This window comes from Suricata suricatta, chromosome 7 (genome assembly GCF_006229205.1).
Source record: "Suricata suricatta isolate VVHF042 chromosome 7, meerkat_22Aug2017_6uvM2_HiC, whole genome shotgun sequence".
NCBI lineage: Eukaryota > Metazoa > Chordata > Mammalia > Carnivora > Herpestidae > Suricata > Suricata suricatta.
In genome coordinates, this window is record NC_043706.1 from 132,553,151 (window position 1) to 132,571,795 (window position 18,645).

Here is an 18,645-nt window from a genome sequence, read left to right on the forward strand (position 1 = left end):
AAATTCATCTATGTATTTCAAGAAATAAGCAAGCTTGGTCTTGTACTTCAGAAACATCTGAATGAGCATGCAATTACATGCATAATACCCACGCAACAAACATGCCATGGAACGTATTTCTGCTAACGTTACCATGACCTACAGTGAAAGGCACTGAACTTGCTCTCATATGCATTGGGACTTAGTATAGTCTAGTGATCACAATCATTTCTCAGTAACAATAGTAAAAACACCTGGTGTGTAATGGAAGAATTGTGGCTATGAAGAAACAGGTATTTAAAAAAAACAACAACAACTTTGACAAAGAGAATGATCTTCAATTAAGAAAAGTTCAATTTGTCTTCAGACTTTTCAAACTATTGGTTTGAAAATTTCACCCTCCAGGAGTGCTGGCAAGTTGTTTTTGCTAGCATTGTTCTAACTATAAAATAAATGGTCTTCTGATAAATGGAATTATAACAGAAATGACTGATATTTAATTTCTATGCTAATTTTGCGTATGTATTCTGTTGTTTCACACATATAATCTCAAACATGGTACTGAGGTCTATGCTGTTGTTTCTACAAAGCAAACATGAGACCAATAAAGTTTTAATACAAAATATTTTTTTACATTTTCTTAGTGTTTATAGATTATTTGAGAGAGAGAGAGAGAGAGAGAGAGAGAGAAACAGACAGAGCATGAACAGGAGAAGGACAGAGAGAGAGGGAGACATAGAATTGGAAGACAAGCTCTAGGCTCTGAGCTGTCAGCACAGAGCCCAACTCAGAGCTTGAACCCATGAACTTTGAGATCATGACCTGAGCTGAAGTCAGCCGCCTAACCAAATGAACCACCCAGGTGCCCCATATAAAATGTTTTAAGCATAGAATAAATGATGTAGCAAAAGTGCTTAATTAAGCAACTTGCATAACATAGGAACTATATTAATTATTAATTAACTTTACATTTTAATTGCTATTTCTTCTCTCTCTCTCCATATATATGTATGTATACATGCATATATTCTTGATATTGACTATTATATACTTGTAAGTAATACTGAAAAAGTATGGTATCAACACCTTAAAATTTTAGAATTATCTAATAGTATATTTAAGCTGGTAATCAATTTGAATAAAATTATTTATTTGAGAAACCTAAATACTTTGCATGTATTTAAAGATGAGTGTTGTCAAAGTACCTATCCTCAGGCATTCACTTACTCATTCATACATTTGACTCCTATTTACCAGGTCATTACTACCTGTCTAGTATTGTACTAAACACTGAGAAGAATGCAAAGATTAATGGACAGGGCTCCCTCCCACAAGCCATTTAAAATACAATATGTAAATAACTTGAAGACACAAATAAAACTGTTAGGAGATAAAAATTTCACAAGATAACACAATGCTACAGGAGCCCAAGGGAAGCTGCACACACATCGTATGGGCAGGGGAGACCTCAGGCGCTATTAGGAAAGAGTATAAATGTGAGACATTGTATTGGAGCGTGGTTAGAAATTTGTAGGGCTATGAAAAAAGTAACGGGTAGCATTTTGTCCACCCCTATTCAAATGAAATATTTCAGTCCCTGAAATTTTAACTGTAGCAAATGATCTAGGTTTATTTTTTCCTCCTGCATTTTGGCAACTCGAATTCAAGGAGAATACAATCCTGGGTAGATAATTCTTATAAAATGCCAAGAAAGGTTTAAGTTCAATTTCGAGCTCATACGGGGCATCAGAGATATGAGACGTGGGTCATTCACCTATCATGGCTTAGAGTGGTGCATCTCTTCACATTTCGGCAGAAAATGTAACTTCTTGTAACTGGAGATCCTCTATTATATATATAGAAATACATTTGCAGCTGGTAAAATTAATATGCACGTGTAAGTCTTTGCAAATACTGAGGGGTTGCACAGCCCCTGGCTTTCTCTAATAGCATTCACATTAAAACTGCTTCCATTACACATCTTCCAAAGGACAGCATCTGCAACAGGCTGGCCAATTGGGGGCACATACGATATGCCCAGTGGTGGTCTCAAAATGGCTACACTGCTCTTTCAGTTATATCCTTCTCATTTCACAACGTGGGGAAGCCAGCCTGAGGAGATGACAGAGAGGGATCACTACCCCAGGAGACTCCCTCCATTAGAGCATGGTAATATTTTCTTCAGCAGCTGGACTCTAAAATATCCTCCACGTCAGCATTTCTATAATAATTAGCGTTAGTATGGAACACTGCATCTGTACCCCCCATCTTGGCTCTGTGGTTCAGTCACACTTGTAGTTATGTTCTTTTTATAAATCTTAGCTGCAGAAAATCTATCTGCTTAATGCTATTTTTAACAATAATATTGTAGAGCCCATTTATTAACACTACTATCCATGCTTGTTTTTAAACAAACATTAGTAATTATAAAAAGATTGGATTATTTTACAGATTTCAAAAACAAAATGTTGAACGAAAAAATATTATATAATGATATATACAGTTCATGTATTGGGGTTTTGTTTCCCCCAAACATGCAAAAATATGACTTATTCATGACTACCTATAGGTAATGAAAGAGTATAAAAACTGGTTTGACAGGAAACACATTATATTCTTGGCAATGGTCGCTGGGAGGTTGGGAATACAGAGATGAAGGAAAATTTTGGAAATAGATGCTATATGAAATTTCAACCTTATATAAATAGATATGCATGAGTAAATATAATTTTTATTTAAAGATACGAAACAAACGTAATATAGTCCTAACAATTGTTATTTTGTTAGAGTATCTAAATGTGTATTACATTCCTTCGTATATTTTTCTGTGATACTGCTATATCAAATAAATATTAGTTTTAAAAAACAGTTGAGGAGCACTTGGATGGCTCAGTCACTTAAACGTCCGACTTCAGCTCAGGTCATGATGTCTCAGTCCATGCATTCAAGCCCCACATCGGGCTCTGGGCTGACAGTGCAGAGCCTGGAGCCTGCTTCAGACTCTGTGTCTTCCTCTCTTTCTCTGCCCGTCCCCCACTCACACTCTGTCTCTCTCTCTCTCAAAAATGAATAAATGTTAAAAAAAATTTTTTAATTTGAGCCTCTGACAGCTGAGGAGTGCTCCACATATGATTTAGCTAGACTTGGTTGTACTTTCTTTTCTAACTTCCTGAGGCAGCATGCTATTAGAGGCAGAAATATTTAACAAGCTCTGTGAGAATGGTAAAGTCACCTAAAAGACATAGTAAAGCATTTTTGCTATGCCTATGAGGGCCAGAAATAAGCTCAAATTATAAAAGAGTTATTTAGCACAAACATAGCGTCCCTGTGATCATGCATTCTATGCCTTTGCTATGGGCAAAAATCACATTTTTATGTTGGTTTTTACCATCAGACATCATATTTTTCTAAGACCTAAGTAAAAAGTAGGTTCAGTAGAAAAATATTAAAGCAATGTTTGTGGGAAAGAGGGCTATAATGGTTGCCAGATGAAGGAATTCTTAAAGCTTCAACAGAATTCCTCTTATTATGCCCCCAGATCAAAGTTGCTATGAAATCAAAGTAAATGCACTAGAACTCTGTGAATTGTGTTCAAGCATTCTCAAATCAAGTGTCTCACAGAGAGAGAAAAACAAACGGAGTCAGAAGCTCAGTCAGTGACACACCATCTTGTAATTCCTGAGGGATCAGCTGTTTCAAAACTTGACTTCCATAACAATCCAAGGAGCAAAGGTATCCTAAGACATTTTGTCTTCAGACACAAAGTACTATTTCAGAGTTTTAAAAGGCTGATGATTTGTAGAAACTGAATGCAGATAACATATATCAGTGCAGATTTACTACTCTGGGGACACTGTGAGAATTGGAGCTAGGGCCATCTATCCCTTCCCTCTTAGCAGCAGCAGCAGCTGTAATATAGAGCAATCTGTAAATTTATGCCTCAGACTGAGCCCAGCTTAGACTGTACTTGAGAGAGGGGGAAGTTCTACCTTGCTGCATTCTTCTCTTCCCAGTGCTTTCTATCTTCTTAAGGGTATTTAACGTTTTCTATCTTCCTCGTAGTGCCAGAAGAGAGTTGAAGAATGAGCATTGAAGACTTGATGATACAGAAATCAATCAAGAACCATTTGCATTTGGAAAGATTTGCTGTCTTCACTCCTCTGCTCTAGTAAATAGATTTGAATCACAGACCTCAGGAAAGGGCCCCAGAACCTGAGTCAAGGTGCACTCTAATCTTTAGACTAGATCACATCTCTACAAGCCCAACCTAAGTCCCTTTATCTGTCTGATTTTGGTCAACATGGCTTGTGGATGCCAGGTGGCAATATGGCTGTGGTGAGAGGCAAGCTTGCCTGAGTTTGTAAGCCCAGCTCCATCACTAATTGCCCAGAGATACTGGGAAATTCATTAAATCTCTCCGTTCCCACTTTCGTCACCTCTAAATACACGAAGATAATGATTGTGCTTAATTCAAAAAGTTGTTAGGAGGGTTAGATGAGTTTAATACATACAAACTGTCCACCACTGTGCTTAACCATCATCCTTGAGGGCAACATGCCACCTCTAATCCCGAGTTAAATCTGAGTGAAGTGGGAAATCATTTAGGAAATAGAGTCCTAACAATACAACAAGGGTCTGGAAATAAATTTTGTTTTTTTTCTCCAGGCTTGGGATCTGCTGATCTAAACTGCCTGCTCTTCCCCCCAACACTCTTCCCATCCAGATTCAGGAGCTAAGATACTGGAGAACCCAACTTCCATTACTTCCTCTCTTCACTGCCTGTGTCTCAGCCATGTTTATGTTCCTCACCCTACCTAACACCAAGCTGTGTTTTGATCTTCAGCATTGGTGCCCATGTAATTTATGCCAGCCTTCAGTACCACAAGCTTAAGTCCTGCCATTGACTACCTCTTCTGGAAAAGCATCATGTACTCCTTGGTTTTCAAACACATTTAACCTCTGGTTAAATGAAGCAATATTTGCAAGGACACACACACAAACTAAAAACCTAATTATGCAAGTTAATCAATCTATGGAGAAAATACTTTTAATTCTTTCAAACAGGACATCTACAAGGTCATTTGCTCTGCCTGTAAATGATACACACTTTGCCTTTTAATTCATTTATGCCTCTGTCCTTTTTAAGTCCTACTAATTCTTAGAATCAGAGCTTGGACTCACTCCCTCCCAGACTCCATCTTTGTGTTCCCATAGAACTCTGCAATTCTGCCAGTGTAGTTTTTATTATAGACAATATAGGATGAAAGGAATGAATTTACCTGAGTACAGTGTTCCTGGAAAGCAGAGATAGTTAAATAAGTTCTCCACCCTTGTGTTCTGGAAAACGATTTAGCGCAAAGAACTACGCATATCCATATGTTTACTTAGGTAAAACTCGTGGATAGCCCCTCTTGTTTCCATAGGACAAGGCCAGACCCAGCCCCTCCAGATGCCCATTCTTTGTCTCAAAAACAAGAAACTCAATTGTTTGTATTGATCCATCAGAACAAAATGTCCACTAACTTGACCAAACATTAATCAAGTTTCTCTCCTTACTCCAGACTCCTGAATTTCGGCCCACTCTAGAGCATTGGAACACAGAACGGTCCTTTCTAAAGATTTCTAATAAATTCCCATGCCATCTCACTCCCTTTCCCCTACCTGTTTATTTCTTCCCTTATTTACTCCTCCTCTCAATAAAAGAAAAGCCATTTTCTGCCTGCCCTATGAGATAATTTTAGCTCTTATGGTCAGAAGCCTCTGCCTATTGCCAAAGTCTCTCAACCTCTATTACAGTATTTCTGTCCCCTTACTGCAATTATCCTTTTGAATAAAGACTCTACTTACTTGAGTTGAGATTTGTGTTTCTTTGACATCAACCTTTATTGTAATTATCTGTTTTATTTTCTGTATTCTTTACTAGATTATAAACTCTGTGAGAGCAGGGAAAAATGTCTCTTTTTTCACAATTAAATAAGAGTCCATCACAACGTTAACACTAAATGATTTATCTATTTTTTTTCACTGATATGTCCCTCTCCCCTCTTGCCTCTGCTACCAGTTTGGTCTCTATATTTATGAGTCTGGTTTTGGTTTGTTTGTTTTGTTGTTCTTTGTTCTGTTTTTTAGATTCCACATGAGTAAAATCGTATGGTATTTGTCTTTATCTGACTGATTTATCTATAATTGAATATTATCTGGATTTGAACCCAAATACCTAATATTTCATTTCAATAATATCTTTTCGATTTTGAAATGCAGGGCCACATTTTGGAACACAACCAACTAGAGAAAGAATAATTAATTTTAAAAAGAAGAGGCCAAGCATTCTATGGTAATACCATATAGAATCTTGACAAGCCAATAATTTTCTTATTAAAAATACTTCTGGGGGCACCCGGGTGGCTCAGTTGGTTAAGTGTCCAACTTTGGTTCAGGTCATGATCTCAAGGTTAGTGAGTTGGAACCTGCTTTGGATTCTCCCTCTCTCTCTCTCTCTCTCTCTCTCTCTCTCTCTCTCTCTCTCTCCCTCTCTTTCTCAATGCCCCTCACCCACTCACACTCTGTTTTTCTCTCAAAAATAAATAAACATTAAAAAAATTAAAAGTGTTTCTGGATCTAAAATTGAAAATAATTTTTAGTTAATTACATATGAGAGGAAGAGTAATTAATCTCTCAAACATGTTTCTGTCAAGCACATCTACCAATATGATGAAATGTTTGTTGTTCATGTAACAGAACTACTAGGATAAACTTGTAAAATAAAAATGATGATATTTTGTATTGTCAAAGAGTTTTCACAGAGCACATGTGAGATAGAAGGATATTCCAAATGTTCTACACTACCAAAGCATACCTTGGCTATTTTCCTAAATCCTGACCCATGCTTAACTTTACAAATCTATATTTAGAACCTCTTTTGCAAAATTTACAGCATCTTCAAATGAGGTCTTGGTAATCTATTTTAGATGCCTCTTACAATAACAATTCTCTCATCTCAGACTCAGCTCTGTGCCACTTTGTAGTTTTCCTAGACATGGCAACAATATGCATTTGACCTTAGCAGCCAAGTTGTTCCAACACCTGTCACCCAGGGTTCATTCTTTAGGAACTTGAACCAAAAAATTTTTATTATATGTGATTAAAAGTAAAAGAGCTAGATTATATCATATAATTGTTTAAACATCTTAGGTCTCCTCTCTCTCAAAAACAAATAAATATTAAAAAATGATAGCTTAAATATGACAAAGCAATAGGAGTAGAAATGCATTTATAAAATAGTTCTGGTTTTAACAATTTGAGATGACTTTGCTTTTAGACACCTTAACAGAGTTGGTTATTTCTCTGTAGAATTTTTTTAAATGTTTTTTTTTGAGAGAGAGAGAGAGAGAGAGAGAGAGCAGGAGATGGGCAGAGAGAGAGGGGGAGAGAGAGAGCTCCCAAGCAGGCTCTGTGCTGTCAGGGCTTGCTCTCATGAACCCTGAGATCATGACCTCAGCTGAAATCAAAAGTCAGATACTTAACTGACTGAGTCGCCCAGGTGCCATTCCCTGTAAAGTTGTAAAATCTAACTGCTAACATGGTAGTCATAATTATGGATGGCATTTTCACATGCTGTGCCAACTATGATCAATTACCAGAGACTGCCTAGTATTTCATGTTAAGAAGGCTTAGAAGGCCATGCATGAATATAGAGGGTAAATTGTCAAGATTGATCTATCATAATTGCAAGGTACATGAAAGGCAAAAGTGGCAAGATATGTGTGATAAACAAATTTTGTACCTGTTTGACTAGACTAATATCGAAATGTTTTGTTGGCTTTTCTTTGTCTTGTGAGCAAAAAAAGTATAATATACATTAAGATATTGATCTACATATGTAAGTAACAATGGCAACGTTTAATCCCTAAGATTGCTTTCTACTAGTCATTGCTTATAATTACTGTGCAAATGATCAAGTCAAGGACAGATTACTTACTTCAATGATTTCCTTAAGATTAGAGGAAATAGCTAAATGTAATGGAAATGCTTGGTATTTCTGAACAGTAGCATAGGCATAAATATTATGCCAGGTGAAAAAGAAGTACCACTGCAAAACTACCTTAGAGACTTTGATTTTAAAGTTTTATTACTACCAGGAGATAAAGCAAGAGAGGAGAAATTTTAGGGAATCTTGTTCATTAAAAATAAACATCTGACTTCTACTGCAGATTGTTTGGCGCATGAGAAAATTTAAACAACTCTGAACAAGTCAACTCTGAAACTGGAAAAAGTGCACTTTACCTAATAAGAGGATTGCATAAATGACCAGAATTTGAAGGATAAATAAAGGGCAAAAATAAAATCAATGGAAAGCTTAGAAAAAAAGCACATGTTCAGGGGCCAAATTGTTGTGACATTGAGCTTCCATTTTCCCAGCTTTGAGGAAAAAAGGGAACATGTGATAAAGCCTAGTGCTCCCTCAGGAAAATACAGCCTGTCTTGGCCCTGGTGCTGAGGAGAAAGCAAAATTAAAATCTTTGAAGAGACTATTTAAATCTGAAGCTAGCATCCACATTATAATCTTCCCCTCCAGAAAAGCAATAGGAACACTGTATTAAATGTCAAAGTGTCCTCTTATGAGAACACCAGTTATATGAGATTAGGACCCACCCCAACTTCCTCATTTTAAATGTATTATCTCTTTAAATAATTTATACCCAAATACCGTTACATTCCGAAGTGCATTCTGGGTTAGGACTTCAATATATGAAACTTGGAGAAACACAATTCAGCCTGTACCACCAGTTTTATTCACATTCAGACTGAAATAAAGTGACACTGGACAGTAACTCAAATTCATATGCGGTAATAAAAGACACCAAAAGAGGTAACATAGGTAAAAATGAACAGTACAAACATGTTTTTGCTTCTTTCCTCTATTCTTCTACTTGTAGAAGTTCATAAGGATGGTAAGAGTTGTTAATAGTTAAATTAAGCCATCGAAACAGTACTGTACTGGGGCACCTGGGTGGCTCAGTCAGTTGAGCATCCAACTTCAGCTCAGGTCATGATCTCACAGTTCATGGGTTTGAGCCCCGCATCAGGCTCTGTGCTGACAGCTCAGAGCCTGGAGCCTGCTTCCGATTCTGTGTGTCCCTCTCTCTCTGCCCACCCCCCTCCCCCCGCTCATGATCTGTCTCTCTTTGTCTTTCAAAAGTAAATAAGTGTTAAAAAAAATTTTTTAATAAAAAAAAGAAATAATACTGCACTTATGTAGGTGGAGATCTGGTGTGTGAAAAATGGAAAGAACAAACTCAGGAAGTTATTGTATTAGATAATTTTTCCTCCTGTATAACACTATATATCAAGCTGCAAGTACTTTTTGAGGTCTATTATATGTTATATGCTGAATTTTTGTCTGCCGTGATTTCAAAGTGCATTATGGATTACAATGTCTTCCTTAACGGTGATCAAAAGTAGAAATTCAGAAACAAGTCATACTTTCTCTCCAGTCCTTATCAATATCTACCTGTTGCAAGTAGTGATTATCAATATAATAATTAAAGTAATATCACCGACCTCATTAAAAAGATAACTAAGCATATTTGAGTTCACAAATTTGATTGTGTTTAAGGATACGTGAATGTTTCTCTATCTCCAGCAGGAGAGTAGGTGTCCATGTTTTGAATGAGATAGAAGAGAAATTTTTTCTAAGCTTTCACCGGAAGAGAGAAAGCTTCCTTTTCAGATTATGTCAAAGACTCCCGAAGATCTTGTGAAAATGTGGTTTTCCATCCACAGCCCAGAGTGACCTCTAAGAAGCCAAGAAAGGACCCAAATGTACTCAAGGACCTGCTGAGAGGGTTGGCCCATTATCTAAACAAAGTGAACATATGGTAGCCCTTTCTGGCTTCACACAGAAGAAAGCCAAGGGCTGAAAGAAGAAATAAAATGCATAAAAGAGATTCCTTATACACAGGGAAAGGAAATTATTGTCTCGATAGGGCCATTTCATGAAATAAAACTCTTTTTATTCTGAGGTTTTTGTCCTTGTTGTAGGCAAATTTAATTCGTGATATTTCATAGAGATTTCAAGAAGCAAAATGTCTTACTCCCTTGTGAAAAGCGCATGCTTATGCAAATCATACATTTCTATAAAGGACTACTTGTATGAGGAGGAGGTGTGGCATCTTCTTTCACTCTGTATCCAGACTGATTTATAGATCGGAGGAGAGTAAAGATTAATAAAGTCAGTGACTGTTTCACTAGACTTGTTAAAAACTTTATCAACTACTTCATTTATTTAAAAAAATTAATAATGCCATCTAACACTTAAAATATGTTGCTAAGTGTTTTCTTTAAGGTTTTATCTATTTAGTTTGAAAAAGATAAAGAGCAAAGAGAGGAGAGAAAGAGAGAGAGAGAGGGTCCCAAGCAGGATCCACGCTGTCAGCAGGAGGTCAATTTCACATACCCCAAGATGATGACCTGAGCTGAAATCAGACGCTCAACCGACTGGGCCACCTAGATACCCTTAGTTTTTTAATCAAACAAGAATAATTCTTACTCCAAAGGCCAAGCCCATTATGATATCTGGATGCAGACAAGAATTAATTTTGCCTTTTTGTCAAGATAATGGACTTTATTTTAAACTGATATGAAGATGCAGTAAATGCTATCTTAATAAAGTTGGTTAGTTATTTCTGAAATCATGATGTCATTATTTCACCAGTATTAAAATAAAATAACTTTAACATCTGCAACATCATAATGTTATTGGGACAGTTTCATGGCTTACAAGGAGCTTGGTTTCATTTTAAATGCAGTTATAGCTTTATTCATAAAGAAGTTACAGTGTTCTATAAACTGTCATTGTTTACAGAAACTCTCATAGTTCTGCCAACTAACACTTCCTCCACTTTTGTTTTTCAACATGGACACAAAATTCCAGTATATTAATTAGGTAAGTACATATGGAAAGTACTGTTTTTGTTGCCAGATATGATTACTTTTAGAGAGCTTAAGTTTGCAGTAAAAATATCGTTTGAGAGAACTACCCGATGATCCAGCAATTGCACTAGTTGGTGTTTACCCAAAGAATACAAAAATACTAATTCAAAGGGATATATGCACCCCATTTATAGCATTTGGTTATCTACAATAACCAAATAATGGAAACAGCCCGACTGCCCATTGCCTAATGAATGGATGAAGGTCAGGTAGATATAGACAGTGGGACATTACTCAGCCATAAAAAAAGAATGAAATTTTGTCATTTGCAACAACATGAGTGGAGCTAGAGAATATTATGTTAAGTGAAACAAGCCAGTCAAAGACAAACACCATATGATTTCATTCATGTTTGGAATTTAAGAAACAAAACAAGAAAAGTGTGTGGGAAGGAACAGAAGGAAGCAGACCAAGACACAGACTCCTAACTACAGCAAACACACTAGTTACCATAGGGGAGATGGGTAAGGAGATGGGTTAAATAATTAATGGGGATTAAGGAGTGGACTTGCTGTGATGAGCACTTGGTGTTGTATGAACCTGTTGAATCATTAAATTCTACACCTGAAACTAATATTACACTGTATGTTAGTTAACTAACTGGAATTTAAATAAAAACTTAAAAGAAAAGAAGAGTAAAAGGCACTGGAGGCACTCAGGTGACTTAGTAGGTTGAGAGTCCAACTTCAGTTCAGGTGATGGTCTCGAGGCTCATGAGTTCAAGCCCCTAAATGGGCTCTGGGCTAAGAGCTCACAGCCTGGAGCCTGCTTCTGATTCTGATTCTGTGTCTCCCTCTCTCTGCCCCTCCCCTGTTCATGCTCTTTCTCTCTCAAAACTAAATAAATATTAAAAAAATTTAAAGACTATCATTGGAAATATATACCCCAGTAGATAAATTACTGCTGTGTTTTTAATCAAATATAGACAAGAAAACAAAGAATAAAAATCCACCACAGTCACTTCTTCGAAGCTGTTGGCAGGATTTATTTTCAATACCAAGTGGAAACTGGGCACAAATCTAATCCACTCTGAAAATATAAACAAGCTATGCCAATGATGCTCTTGGCAGTAGTATTTTATATTTCACATTCAGCTTCAAAGAATAGGTTCTTAAACATGAAAGTACAACATCTAATAAGAGTGCAGGCTTCTCTTCTGTCATTCTTTAGCAAAGTAGAGCTAAGAATTCCACTACAGACAGACAGGTTAAATAATCTTGTTCAAACAACATTTTTCTTATAAGAGTCTATAATATTTCTTTTCATTAGTCAAGTGCTTTACATGGCTTCGTTCTGTACACTAAAAAATCAGTGACCTACCAAATGCTATTTCATTTGAGAAAGGAGGAATTTTATGAAATCTATTTTTGATATTTTAAATATTTTAAATTAAAGCCAAATGAGACTTATCACTATTTTTCCTACTATTCTCCTATGGTTTTCAGTAATTTTCTACTATCAATGACAATGTTAAATTACTGTCTTTAAAAATATCAAACTCATCAAAATGTATTATTTAGGAAAGATAAATTAATGAGTTACTATTCTCTGAGGGAAGGAGACACTTGATTTTCAGATACAGAGTACCCCTAGAAGGAACCACTGAGGTGTTAAGAGAGAAACATTCATGATTCATTTCCATCCTGTAGTCTTCATTACATCAAAAACTAGATCTTGCTCTATCTTAAGAGTGAAAAGGCTGCCTCATGATGAATTTTCCTTTGCAAAAGACTTGCACAGCCGGAGCTGATGGTAATAAAACAAGTTAACAAAAATAAAAGCTAAACCACATTTTCTAAGGTTAGAGATGCATAAAGATATGATTCCACCAACACCTGAGTATTCCTATTTTGAAATAAAGATGGTGATATTTCCACATGTATATGGATACTCATCCAACATTGAGTCCTCCTGGATCCTGCCTTTTACTCCATAATATCATCCCCTAACTTAGCTGAGCCTCTTACTTCTAGAACATCCTATTGCCAATAACTAAGCCCTTTCTATCATCTGGTGATCCTAACATATTTTCCCTGAATCTCACCCACTTAAATTCCTCCTTTCTCTTTTATCCAGCTGAGATTACATAATTCATCTCTATGTGAATTTCTTGCATTTAATTTTAACTTTCTTTCTCTTCTCTGTCTTGGTCCAAGTATCTAATGTCTTATTCACAGAACCTATGTGACTGGTTTCATTTTTTATTAATAGCCAGTAAGCTCAGGTGGACCCATGCTATGTTAAATTTCTTCATTGTTGCATTTTACCATTAAAACCAAATTCATGGGTATCTATAAAACAAGTATATGTATAAATTAATGTGCCTTTATCCACCAGGAAAATTTTGTTGAAGTTTTAGAAATGTAGTCAAAATATTCCAATGGAGGGGCGACTGGGTGGCTCAGTTGGTTAAGCATCCAGTTTCGGCTCAGGTCATGATCTCATGGTTCATGAGTTCGAGCCCTGAATCGGGCTCTGTGCTGATAGCTAGCTCAGAGCCTGGAGCCTGTCTTCAGATTCTGTGTCTCCTTCTCTATGACCCTCCCTTTGCTCATGCTGTCTCTCTCTGTCTGTCAAAAATAAATAAAAAACATAAAAAAATTTAAAAATATATTCCAATGGATAATGCTATACAAAAAAGAGTAGAAATTATAACAGCCACTTCTATATAGTGGAATTCTATAAAGTTTTCAGGATCTAAGTCCAACATAAAGTAGAATTCGGTCTTGAATCTGAAACTTCATAAAAACATAAAAATAACATATTCAGACTCTGCCAATAATGTTTTCTCTGCCATAATCCTTGGTATTTCAGATTCTGCCTTCAGAATCCTATACACTGTCAATTTACTCTACTCTCTGAGATGGTACCTTCCCCTCCTCCAATACATCCTTCCTTATTTTCACTTCCAGATGAGAATATTGCTCTTAGTTGGTGGAGAAAACATAAGCAGTCTGGAGAAAAGTCCCCTCTGCCACATCTTCTGTGTACTTTTCACTCATGTTTTGTGCTGGCAATTTTATTGTTAATTCCTGATGTCTTGATATTTGAAGACACATCACATTATTTATGAATATATGATAATCTGAGAAAATTAGTTTGTCAACATGAGCTGATAAATGTACATTAGGTAATAGTATTAATTTCTATTTTTCTTTGCTGTGTTTTATATTTGACAAATTTTTTCTTCTGCAATCTGATTCTTTTGCATTCTTTGTAAGACTTTTTTTTTTTCTAATTGCTCTTGTCTCTGAATCTTCTTTGACAGTCATTCTTATGGGTTCCATAGGTTATAGTACACCTCTGTTCTGCCATGAAAGCCAACAGAAATGTGAAGTTTGATGGTATGCCTTGTCTGGACCTGTGCCAGCTAAGCCCGTGGCTTGGTTTTGCTTAGCTGCTTTGGCAAATATCATGAATGAGGACTGAGATTTTTTAGCTCTACTCAGTAACTCTATTTATAATCATGTCTGTTTCTGGTGACAACACTGGTGAAATCTGATATTGAATTATGCAGTTGACATGTGGTAGATGTCAGAAACTGAGTCTGTCAGCTGGACAAGAGATCTGGACCCATTTTCCTATTAGTCTTTATTTAATTTGTGTATCTGTGTTTGTCTTAAATTTCCGATATTCCCTGACATAGGAGAACCAATGTGTTTTGTTTTTTTAATCATTGTTAGAATCTTCTCTGGTTATATGGTTTGTGTTTTTACCTATATAAATTCCTCTTTCAAGGAAAACTTTTGAATAGAAAGAAACCAAATTGCTAGTGTGCAATGGTCAACTTTTGGAGATTGAAACACTTTCAGTGATAAAATGATTCAAAACTAGCATCTCTTCAGAACTTTTTAAATAAGGCTAAAGATAGATAATTACTACAATTTTAAGGAAAAGTAAAGAAAACATGAAAAAGCCTGTTCCGCTAAATTTTAAAGAATCTCAATATTATTTGGACATTCAACTCTGCTTCTCTAAAGATGTATGGGATTAATTAATACTTTGTGTTTTTAAATGATTGACAACTCTTAATACATACGGACACTTCCATTTCTCCTGCTCTATAAAATTGGTTTCCCTAGCTTGGATTAGAATTGATTAAACTTTATCAATATTAACACAATTTAGAAAATAAATCTATAACTCTTGTCTAAATATGAGATGAACTAATAAGCCAAAATTAAAAGATCTCTTAAAGTATCTAACAAAGCAGGACTCTGACTTCTGGCTATGATGGATTAACATGGATCAGTGAGGACAAAGTACCACAAATGGAGTGGTTTAGGCCAATAAGAATTTACCCTCTCACAGCCAGGAAGCTAGAAATGAGAGATCAAGATGTAAATTGCTTTAGTTCCCTTTGAGAGCTTTGAGGAAGAAATGCATTCTATCCCTTTTTCTTAGGGTTTGGTAGAATTTAAGGGTTTTTCAAGAATATCAGGATAAGTTCCTTCACTATAGAAATACAGTTTTAGCCATCTCAATTTAATCTTGAGTTGTGTAAATCTAATGAAAGTCATGTTAACCTTTGATTTGAGTATAAGTAGGAGAATGGAACATTAAGGAGACTCTTTTCTAGCTCTGTGAAGAATGATGGTGTTATTTTGATAGAGATTGCATTGAGCATGTAGATTTCTTTGGGTAGTATAGACATTTCAACAATATTTGTTCTTACAATCCACAAGCATTGGATGTTTCTCTATTTCTTTGTGTCTTATTCACTTTCTTTCATAAGCTTTCTATAGTTTTCAGTGTACAGATCTTTAATCTCTTTGGTTAGGTTTATTCCTAGGTATCTTATGGTTTCTGCTGCAGTTGTAAATGGGATTGATTCCTTGATTTCTCTTTCTTCTGCGCCATTATTGGTATATAGAAATGAAACCAATTTCTGTATGTTGTTTTTATATCCACAGGTTGCTGAATTCATTTATCAGTTATCACAGGTTTTTGGTGGAGTCTTTGGGTTTTCCACATAGAGTATCATGTCTTGTGTCAAGAGTGAAAGTTTGACTTCTTCCTTTCCAATTTCTATGCCCTTTATTTCTTTTGTTGCTGAGAGTCACACGTACAGTACTATGTTGAAAACCAGTGGTGGGAGTGAGCATTCCTGTTGTGTTCCTGACCTGAGGGGGACAGACTTCAGTCTTTTCCCATTGATGATATTAGCCATGGGTCTTACATATATATGGCATTTGTGATGTTGAGGTAGGTTTCTTACTTTTTTGAGGGTTTTTATTTTTAAAAAGATACTATATTTTCTCAAATGCTTTTGTTGCATGTATTGAGAGGATCATATGGTTCTTATCCTTTCTTTTATTAATGTGGTATATCACTTTGATTGATTTGCCAATATTGAACCAGCCCTGAAGCTCAGAAATAAATCCCACTTGATTATGATGAATAATTCTTTTAATGTGCTCTTGAATTCAATTTGCTAGTATCTTGTTGAGATATTTTGCATCCAGTTTCATCAGGGATATTGGCTTGTAAGTTTTCTTTTTAGTGGGGTCTTTTCCTGGTTTTGGAAACAAGGTAATGCTGGCTTCATAGAATGAGTTTGGAAGCTTTCCTTTCATTTCTATTTTTTTAATAGTTTGAGAAGAATAGGTATTAATTCTTCTCTAAATGTCTTATAGAATTCCCCTGGGAAGCTATCTGATCCAGAAATCTTGTTTGTTGGGAGATTTTTATCCAAAAGATAGAACAATGCTGATTCAAAAGGGCATGTGCACCCCATGTTTTTAGAAGCACTATCAACAATAGCTAAATTATGGAAAGAGCTCAAATGTCTATCAACCAACAAAAGGGAAAAGAGGAAATGGTATATCTCTATCTCTATCTCTATCTCTATCTTTATCTCTATCTCTGTAATGGAATATTACTTGGCAATCAAAAAGAAATTTGCCATTTGCAACAACATAGATGGAACTTGAGCATATTATGCTAAGCAAAATAAGTCAGTCAGAGAAAGACAAATGTAATATGACTTCATTCATATGTGGAACATAAGAAACAAAACAGATAAGCATAGGAGAAGAGAAGGAAAATAAGATAAAAACAGAAAAAGAAGCAAACAATAAGAGACTTAAATACAGAGAAAAAACTGAGGGCTACTGGAGAAGAAGTAAGAGGATGGGCTAAATGCGTGATGGACATTAAGTAGGGCACTTGTTGGGAGAAGCATTGGATGTTATATGGAAGAGATTAACCACTGGGTTCTATTCCTGAAACCAATACCACATGTATCTTAACTAACTTGAATCTAAATTTTAAAAAGTAACTATTTTATATTTGAGATTAAAAATACAGGAATGTAATCCCAAGAACATTTTAAAACATATAAGTCAGCTTTTAATGTAAATTAATACCACATCTCAAAATATTGGAAGTTATAAAAGCAAAAGAAAGTGTGGTTTATTAAGAAAAATAGTGGAAAGAAAAATAGTAGCAAGAATGAAAACTGAAATATAAAATATTATCATTAAAGAAACATAATAAATCACTCTTATAATGACAAAAAAAAAGAAAAGGAGATTTCTGATTTCCTTGTTCCAAAAGATTTCTTAGTTCTAAAATTAAAAGGCAATCATCAATAGACAAAGCCAAATGTCTAATTCATGTATTGTTTGGTTGAAACATGCCCAAATCAACCAAAATTATTTTCTTGATCTATGTGGATAAGCACAGATTAGTACCAGTACTAAAAATAACCTTCCTTTCCCTGGACATAACGTTGCTATTATTTTGTTGAAAACACAACTAAGTGAGTTGGTTGTTTTGCTTTAATTCAAATTTCCCCCAAGACATTCATAAATAGAATGTAACATTTAAGGTCCCTTTGGGTCTATGAGGTAATGAATCTGAGATCTAAGTGCTAAATTTCAGTTTTTGAAGCCCTAGTAAGGATGGCTTACATAGTTGTTATCATTAAATTGGGGCACCTGGGTGGCTCAGGCAGTTGAGCATAATTATTGTTATTAATGGATGAAAGAATGTGATTTTTGAAAACATCAGATTTGGCTTTTCAGACTCTTATTCAAAGGAGAGAAATAGCAGATCAGTGGGCTTCCTTAAAGTGCTGAATTTTACAAAAGGCATACCTATGTCTTTTGTGTTATAATACAGTTGGTAAAACTTTGTTTATAGAATTAAGAGTTGTGAAACAGTGTGGTTTTGATTTGTGTTTCCCTGATGATGAGTGATGTTGAGCACCGTTTTATGTGTCTGTAGGCCATTTGGATGTCCTCTTTGGAGAAGTGTCTGTTCATATCTTCTGCCCATTTCTTCACTGGATTATTTGTTTTGTGATTGTGAAGTTTGGTGAGTTCCTTGTACATTTTCGATATTAGCCCTTTATCTGATATGTCATTTGCAACTATCTTTTCCCATTCTGTCGGTTGCCTAATAGTTTTCTTGATTGTTTCCTTTGCCTTGCAGAAGCTTTTTATCTTGATGAAGTCCCAAGGGTTCAGTTTTGCTTTAATTTCCCTTGCCTTTGAGGATGTGTCAAGTAGGAAATTGCTGTGGTGGAGGTCTAGGAGGTTTTTCCCTACTTTCTCCTCGAGGGTTTTGATGGTTTCCTGTCTCACATTCAGGTCCTTCAGCCATTTTGATCTTATTTTTGTGTACGGTGTAAGAAAACTGGGAGCACATGTACCCCAATGTTCATAGCAG